The 8355-nt window shown below is 40.5% G+C and overlaps 1 protein-coding gene across 1 annotated transcript in view; it reads left to right on the top strand.

The window, feature by feature from the left end:
- The first annotated feature begins 5717 nt into the window (after positions 1 to 5717).
- The window catches only part of IBTK (inhibitor of Bruton tyrosine kinase), a 95957-nt gene continuing 93319 nt past the window's right edge, over positions 5718 to 8355 (top strand). The window contains exon 1 of the mRNA XM_019651908.1: positions 5718 to 7943. The gene's annotated coding sequence lies outside the window, so the exon portion shown is untranslated. The remainder of the gene's footprint in view (positions 7944 to 8355) is intronic.

Genomic DNA, 8355 nt, shown 5'->3' with positions numbered 1-8355 from the left:
TATCCAAATTATATTTCTTGATGCATTTTGTAGTAAATTAAAGGTATCAATTTACCCCTAAACACTTCAGCATAAAAATCATTACTGAACTTTATATTGTTTACTGTTTCATTTTCTTGTGAGGTATAATTTGTACATAATGAAATGCACAATGTTTGACCAAATGTTTGGGCACCTGATGGCCCAGTCAAGTTGACAGATAAAATTAACCATCACAGAAATCAAAGTGGTTCATATCACCACCACTTAGTATTGTTCTAATCACCTACAGATTTCCTATTTTGTTTTTGTTTAATTGTTGTATTTAGTGCTGAGAGTTGGTGTTAAAAATTTCTTGCTATGGGCTGGCCAAGTGGCGCGTTGGTTAAGAGCTGTCTTGGGATGCCAGAGGGCCCCGGTTCGGATCCCACATATGAGGGCCAGTGACACTGCCCTCTACAGCTAAGATGCTGAACAACAGCTCAACCTGGAGCTGGGCTGTTGTGAGTCACCAGCGACCTCCTGGGCTGCAGTCCCTGCTGCAGTGGGTTGCCATGGGCTACCAGGGATAGCCAGCAGCCGCTGTGAGCAGCTGTCCAGAAGCCGGCGACTGATCTGCCTCGCCCGGGAAGAGCGCAATGATGGTGCCAACTTGGGCCAGTGAAGCAACATCCTCCACAACTAGACTGAAGAACAAAAGGACAGCAACTTGTCTGTTCCCCTTCCCCAATTCCCCAATGCTGTTCCCTCCCCCAACTCCCCAATAAAATCTTTAAAAAAAAATCTCTTGCTATGATTATGGAATTATCTATTCTTTTAATTCTGTCAATTTTTGCTTCATGTGTTTTATAGTTCTGTTATCAGGAACATACTTATTTATGATTAGGCACATACATAATTTCTTCCTGATTAATTGACCCTTTTATTTTTATTAAATATCCCTTTTTATCTTTGGTGATATTTTTTGTCTCAAAGTCTATTTTTCTGCTATATAATAACCTGCTTATTATGCTTATGATATATCTTTTTCCATCCATTTACTTTCAATCTATCTGCCTCTTTATATTTAAAGTGAGTCTCTTTAAGACAATATATTCATGGGGTTTGTTTTTTTTTAATTTCTAAATTTAAAAAAATTCAAATTTTTTTTTAATTTTAGAATTTAACATTCTGACAATCTCTGCCATTCCATTGGAGTGTTTAGCACTTAATCATTTAATGTAATTATTGATAAGGCTGGATTATTGCTATCATTTTATTGCTTGTTTTCTACTTATTCCATCAGATTTTGTTACACTGTTTCTGGTGTCTTGCCTCTTTTAGGTTATTTGAATCTTTTTTATAATTCCATTTTAATTTATGTATGGCCTTGTAGCTTTACCTCTTTCCATCATTTTTTTTTTTACCAGCTGCTTTAGGGATCACAATATGCGTTATTAGCTTTTCACGGTCTACTTGAGTTAGTATTATACCAATTCATATAAAGTATAGAAACCTTGGCTTTGTATAGGTCCATTAACCTACTCCACATTGTCCTTTAGGCAATAGTTGTCATTTGTATTATGTCTACCTACATACAGTATAAAGTCATAGACAATATCATAGTTTTTGCTTTGAAGTCATGTATTTAAAGGTATTGATAGGAAAACAAACTTTTATATGCAGTGATTCTCATTATTTGCAGTAGTTACATTCTATGAAGTCACAACACACATCAAATTGGTGATAGTGAACCATAACTCCTTAGAGGAAATACAGGGTTAGTTTCCTATGAGTCTCTGGTCATGATATTGCTAACTGATCAATCTTGTTTTATGTATGTTTCTGTTTAATGACACCTTATTTAATGTGTATTGTTGATTCATTAACATTAAACTGATGGCTGACAGCACTACAACTCATCTTGAAGAAAGATTATCTAACACGGATGTTCTCCATAAAGCACTTTATAGCCTTCTTGGGCTCAGAAACACTAAACAGCATTTCAGCATTACATTTGAAGCCCATTTTAAATAGCAAAGGCATAGAAAAAAAATATCACTAGATTGACTATGAAAAGACACCCATTTATATTATGGGACCTGAAACAAGAAGGCAGAGCATTGCCTTTTTGAACTCAGCTCGGAACGTGCTAGGAATGTGCACTGGGCATTGCCAATTTTTTCACTGTTCTGCACTTGTCCCTGAATGACTGTGAAAACACTGAGTATTGATTCTGAGGTTACAAATATTAAGAAATATTAGCAAGTAGATGAATTCACAAATACAGAATCTGTGAATGAGGATTGACTGAATTGCCTTGAACATTTTTCACTTCTCATGTTCTTCCTTCTTTCCTGAAATATTGAGTTTCTATTTGGCAGCATACCCTTCAGGTCATAGAACTTTCTATAGTATTTCTTGTGGGGCAGTTCTGCTGGAGACTAGTTCTCTTTGTTTTTGTTTCTCTGAAAATATCTTCATTTTGCCTTCATTATTGAGGAACATTTTCTGGATTGGCAGTTTTTTTCTTCAGCTCTTTAAAGATATTGATACACTGTCATCTTCATAGTTTCTGATGTGAAATTCATGGTGATTCAAATTATTATACTTTTTTATGAAGTATTCCATTTTTCTCTGAATGCTTTCAGATTTTTCTTTATTTGCTTTTCAGCAACTTGACTATGATGGTTCTAGATATAGTTATCATTATAGTTATCCTGCCTAAGGTTTATTGGGCTTCTTGGATCTGTAATTTTATGTCTCTTAAGATGTTGGCTTTCCTCAAACATTTGGTGATTCTTGGATTTGTGGACATCTGTGTATTTGAGATTCATTTTTTTCTAAACTGCTCTAGAGGAGGCTGTGTCTGTTGTACACGCTCCCTGATGGGAGGAATACTTTCTGTTGCCACCTCCTGAATACCTGTCATTGTTTAGAGGTATGGGGAAGGGTGGGCATGCTGCTGAACAGGAAGAGCTGGTAGCTAGTGTTCTGAGTGTAAGCTTTCTGATGATTCCATGTGTCACCAGCCACACGGGCACTGTCCTATACTCTACCTAGAGACAGGTACCTCTGTTGCTATCATGGGATAGAGGGTGAGGAAGCTTCAGCAGGCTCACTGCTCCTACTGTGATACTCCGATTAATTTTTTTGTGGTTTAGTCTGGACTTTTTCCTGTTCCTAATAGCCACCTCTAGATGTGAAATGCTTTTGGTGTTGCTACTACATTTCGTAGCAGTCCTGTCTTCTTCTTTTTGGAGTTGTTAATCCTTTCTTCCGTTCAATCCAGCCTTCTATCCATCTTTCAGGGAATCCTTATAAGTTCTGGACCATGAATAACTAACTTTGTTTTCCAATGCACTTGTGAACTGAATTATTTTGAATATGTCTTTTCTGACTGATCTAGGGATTTGTGACATGAAGAGAAGGCTGCAGCATGTGCAGTCTGCCATTTTAACCCTCTGTCGGGTACAACCGATCTCACAGATTCATTGCACACAGATTTTCAAATATCTAACAGTTAACTTAAGTATTGTGACTCATCGCTTCCGTATCTTCCCCCCTACTGTAACCTATCGCCAGTCGTGTTTGTGACTTAATACAGTAAAGACGTATTTCATATTTGAAAATTTGTGTGCAATGAATCTGTGAGATCAGTTGTGCCCGATGGAGGGTTAAATCAAACTTTTTTTTCTTTTTTTTTTTAAAGCAAGCAATGGTGATAATAGCCTGTTTAATTATGTAGTTAGGTGTTGGAGTTCAGAACTAGTTACCCCAAGACATGCCTCTGTGGTATGCAGATTGTTTTGAGCTGAAGGCAATTTTAGCTCAGGGCTCAAGAGAAATTTTTGTCCTTCTTTTAACTACCTAGAAGAAATAGAATTAGGGGCATTGACCATAATAAAAGTTTATCAGAGATAACCTCTTTTGACCTAACTATAGGGCAGGAGAAACTGCTATTTCCTACACATCTGCTTTTATCATCCTTAAATGACACTTTGAAGCCCCCAAGGCAACTTATCTCATCCCTGGCTCAGAATGTCTTATATACCCATTTTCCCTTTCTGTCTCTGAGCTTCTCATGCATGTGACTGTCATGTATGTAAGGTTCCCATACCTATGTACATATTAAATTTGGTTATTCTCTCTTGCTAATTTGTCCTATGTCTATTTGATTATAAGGCCAGCTGAAAGAAACTTGAGGGTAGAGGACAGTTTCTTCCTCCCCCACATAAGTAAACAAGGAACACAAGCAATTCTAAGTTAGATGGGCTGAGAAAGGACTACTACAAATTCTTAGTCATAGCAAAGGTGGAGAGAGAATTTAGTGAGTTCAGATTGTTCTGATTATAAAAGAATGCTCGGCTGACCAAATTCATATGTTTTATTTCTCACAAGTTTTGCTTGTTTGACGTAGGCTTTGAATTTGCCTTGAATTTCTCCAGTATTTGCCTTGAATTTTTAGATTTGTTGGTGGACTCTACTTTCAAGGTATACAGTTCTAAAGTTATATTCAAACACTGCCATCTTGTGGGGCATTCCTGTGTCTTCCATCCCTCAATGCTCTCACGCAAATATATCCATCCAGAAGATTGAGATATGTCAACTTTTATTAAGTGCAAAGAGGCCAACTAAGAGTTTTGCAGATATAATCTCATTTAAACTTCATAAAAACTTAATGAAAAAGGTACTATTAATCCCATGTTAGAGATGAAGTAACTGAGGCTTAGAGGGGTTATGTAACTTGCCTGCGGTTTCACAGCTAGTAAGGAGTAAAATTTTATATCCAAGCTGTCTGCCTCTAGACCCCTTGCTTTCACTGCATCCACACACAAAACTAATAAGTCTAAAAACAATATTGTGTGTCACAATAATACGAATAAGTCATAGAAGTTGTAGAGAGGAGGGGATAACTGTTAGGGCATCAGAGAAGGCTTCACAGTTTGGTGAGGAGGTGGCCTCCTCTAAGTGAGGAGGATAATCATTACATAGGAAGAATGCAGCTGGGGCCATATAACCTGGATCTAATAGTATAGCCTTTTTTGGGGAAACATCTCTTCACTCTGCTTCAGCCATATGACTCTAATAGAGTTTATCTATCATGATATCCTTGACTCCTCACCTAATCTGAGCCAGTAGGAGCCCATCAGGTGCCCCTGGAATTTTTGTGCTTGAGGCAGAGGGAACTCAGTGATATCTTCCCAAATGGCAAAGCTGAAGTGTGTCTCAGAAAGCTTCAACCAGCCAAGGGTTCTCACATTAAAAGCCATCCGGAGCAGAAGAGAATGAGGTCAAACAATAAGGTTTTAGTCATCTCTAGACCAGCCACATTACTGACCTTCCTGCAGTAATAACTATCCTTGCAGAACCTAATTAGGTTTGGGTTTTGATAAATTGCAACCATAAAAGTTCTGATATTCTCTTTTCTGTCACCAGCTGAAGTAGGGGCAACACTGGATTCCTTACCTCTATACAACTTGAATAACAACAAAATACATTTTGTTTATGAAAAATAGCTTTATTAATTTATTTTGGAAAAATGGCATTTAGGGTTTATTGCAAATGTTATGTGGCTTAAAAACATTTCTGCAGTGCTTTATTCTGGGCTCATCTCCAACTTCATTCCTGATGCCTGGGCTATTCTTCTTCTACTTCTCCCCATCTAAATCACTGCAATCTTCGAAAGCCATCTCTGAATTTATTTCTTCCTTTAAGTCTTCTTTAGAAATTCCAGTCAATTAGTTTTCCAAACTTTGATTTTTTAAATTGATCAAGTAACATTTAATTATTGCAAAAAAATAATAATAAATTACAAAATTCATAATGGTAGACATTAAGGACCACCCATAATTCTACACAATCATTGTAATTGGTATAATTCTCTTTCTTCTATGTATAAACACAAACAAAATTTTTTTAAAAGCCAAACAAAATGGCTGATTTTGATCTCTTCCTTCCCTAAACACATCTACAATGCATTTTTCATTTAATTGTATTTCATTTGTGCTATTTCCTAATCATGTCACTATTCGGTCCTACAAATAACCAGTATCTTTGAAGCACCTCATTTTCCAGGGAAATGAGGAGCAATTACAGATCCCTTGGGCTGCTTCATTCTTTCCCTGCTTTATCTAGTTATTTCCTACTCATTGTTCAGATCTTAACTCAAGTATCACTTCTTTTGGGAAGTCAGATGAAATTTATCATCATATTCATTGTAGTACTTGTAAAAATTTCAATCTAGCCTTATGTTTGGGATTATCCAGAACTATACATGTTTTTGTTCACTGTTGGGTCCCCAGTGCTTACCCACAGGTATCTGGCAGTTGGCAATTGTGAAAATAAATGAATATGAGTGCTTGGAATAATTCCACTGCTAGGGAGACACTTCTTTATTTGTAAAAAGCAACATTTACTATATGATGTATTATGGTGTGCTAGGCAATCAAAGTGATGTATATCTCTGTATAATTACATTTTCATGACCCTAAAATTCACTATTGCTCCTATTTTACAAATGAGGAAACTTAGGCTTCGGAAACGATAACTAACTTGCCCAGATACAAATAAGAGACAGAAAAAAGCTTTCAACCTAGGTGAATGCATTTATTTACATTATTAGCTTTACTTGCCATTGCTGGCTTCTTTGTTCATAAATGTAAAAGTCATCATATATAACTTATTTTCAAAATCGCTCAATGTTTACATTAGAAACTGTTTTTTGTTACATGTCAAAGTAGGAAGTAGGGCGCCAGAATAAGGGGCAAAGAGACAGAATATTGTATGAGGAAGGGCAACAGGAGAGCTAGTAATTCTCCTTTTCCCCTTTACTAACCAGCCATATGGCTTTGGGCTTCCACAAGGAAGGCTAAAAAAGGTGGGTAAAGCTAAACAGTCCGTCCTTAAGACATCTAGTCCAACTCTTTTGTTTTGAGGTTTGTATTACTGACAGCGTGGCAGGGCTGTACAGCCAACTCCTAACTCCTAGTGTTGTTTGTCTGAGTCACACTGCCCCTCCTTGAACGAACATTTACTGAGTGCCTTATTGTACGAGGCATTCAGCAGCAGTATGTTTCCCATTCGGTACCCTAATATCGATTATTGGCTACTTTTCTTTCCTTTTTTTTCTTTCACTCGACCACTTTTAAAACGCTCCATCGAATGCAGAGTTAAATGAGGGGAAAAGCGAGTGCAAGCCAGGCGTCGGGCACTGAGTGGCGTGACCGGTTCAGCAGCTGGTCACTCAGTAGACCCTAAGAAGTCAGTGATGCTTCTGACTAAGGGAGTGACTCCCAGATAATCTAGGTGTATAAGCGGGCCAGGGAGGGGCGAGGCTGCGTCTCTTAGAGACAACGCCTTTGGCTTTCCAGTGACCCCACTGGTAGGGCGACCGGAGGAAACTCTTCTGTGCAAAATCGCTACGCCTTTGGCTTCTGCTCTGTGGTGACCGGCTGCCCTAGGCATTCGGCCAGGTCTTAAAGGGGTCTCTACACCCGCGTTTCTCCTGAATTCTGAGTCTCCAGCTGCTACGAGAGCAACATTTATACCTGGGCGATAGCTGACCCCGAAGAGGGCATTTCCACCACCGCTGTTGGCCTAGAGTTCCCGGTTCAAACACATAGCCCCAAGGCCGGCAGGGTCAAGCTCCCTTAAGGGAGCCAGATAAGGGCAACAGCTTAGGTGCTGCCACGCGAGGCCTTTTGGGCAGGCAGCAGCCAATCCTCACGAGTCATACACGAGCCCCAGCCAATCAACGGCCGTCTTATTCCTGGGTCCCGCCCGCGCCGGCCCTTTTACCCTGCTCCTTCCATCCCTGTGACTGTAGTCGCGGCTGTAGCTGCAACCGCTTCCAGAGCTCACCCGGGTCTGGGGATCACGCTGGCGCGGTTCGCTTCCTCCTGTTGCCTTCACTGAGGATGAGTTCCTGCGCGGCCATGTGCCCACGCCGAGGAGACCGCGAGCGCACTTTCATCTAGCGACTGGTGAGGGAGGGCTCGGCTGGACTGTGCGGAGCGGGCCGAGGCGACGGTGCCCTTTCAGCCGGGAGGGGTGGGGGCGGGCAATGGGACAATATTCACTTTCCGGAGGGTGCGGGTGACCGCGGACTCCGGTGGCGCGGGTGGGTCGCGGGGAGGGGACCCAGTGGCGCCGAGACTGGCGGGCTTCGCGCGAGGCGGCGCGGGACGGGCGGGGTGTCCGGGTTCCTTGTAGCCGCCTTCACGCCGCCTCTCAGCTGATGAATGGTGTGTTCACGCGACGAGCTGCGTCGCGGACCGGCCGGACACACCCTCCAAAGCTGTTACCTTGCTAGTTTTCAGATAGTTGTCCCGTGTCCCTTCTCTTCCAGCCTAAAATTTGAAGTCATTCCTCGAGGCAGGCGTTATCCCCTTCATG

The sequence above is a fragment of the Hipposideros armiger genome, unplaced genomic scaffold (assembly GCF_001890085.2).
Source record: "Hipposideros armiger isolate ML-2016 unplaced genomic scaffold, ASM189008v1 scaffold_169, whole genome shotgun sequence".
Taxonomy (NCBI): domain Eukaryota; kingdom Metazoa; phylum Chordata; class Mammalia; order Chiroptera; family Hipposideridae; genus Hipposideros; species Hipposideros armiger.
This window is presented reverse-complemented; position numbering and strand designations above follow the sequence as displayed.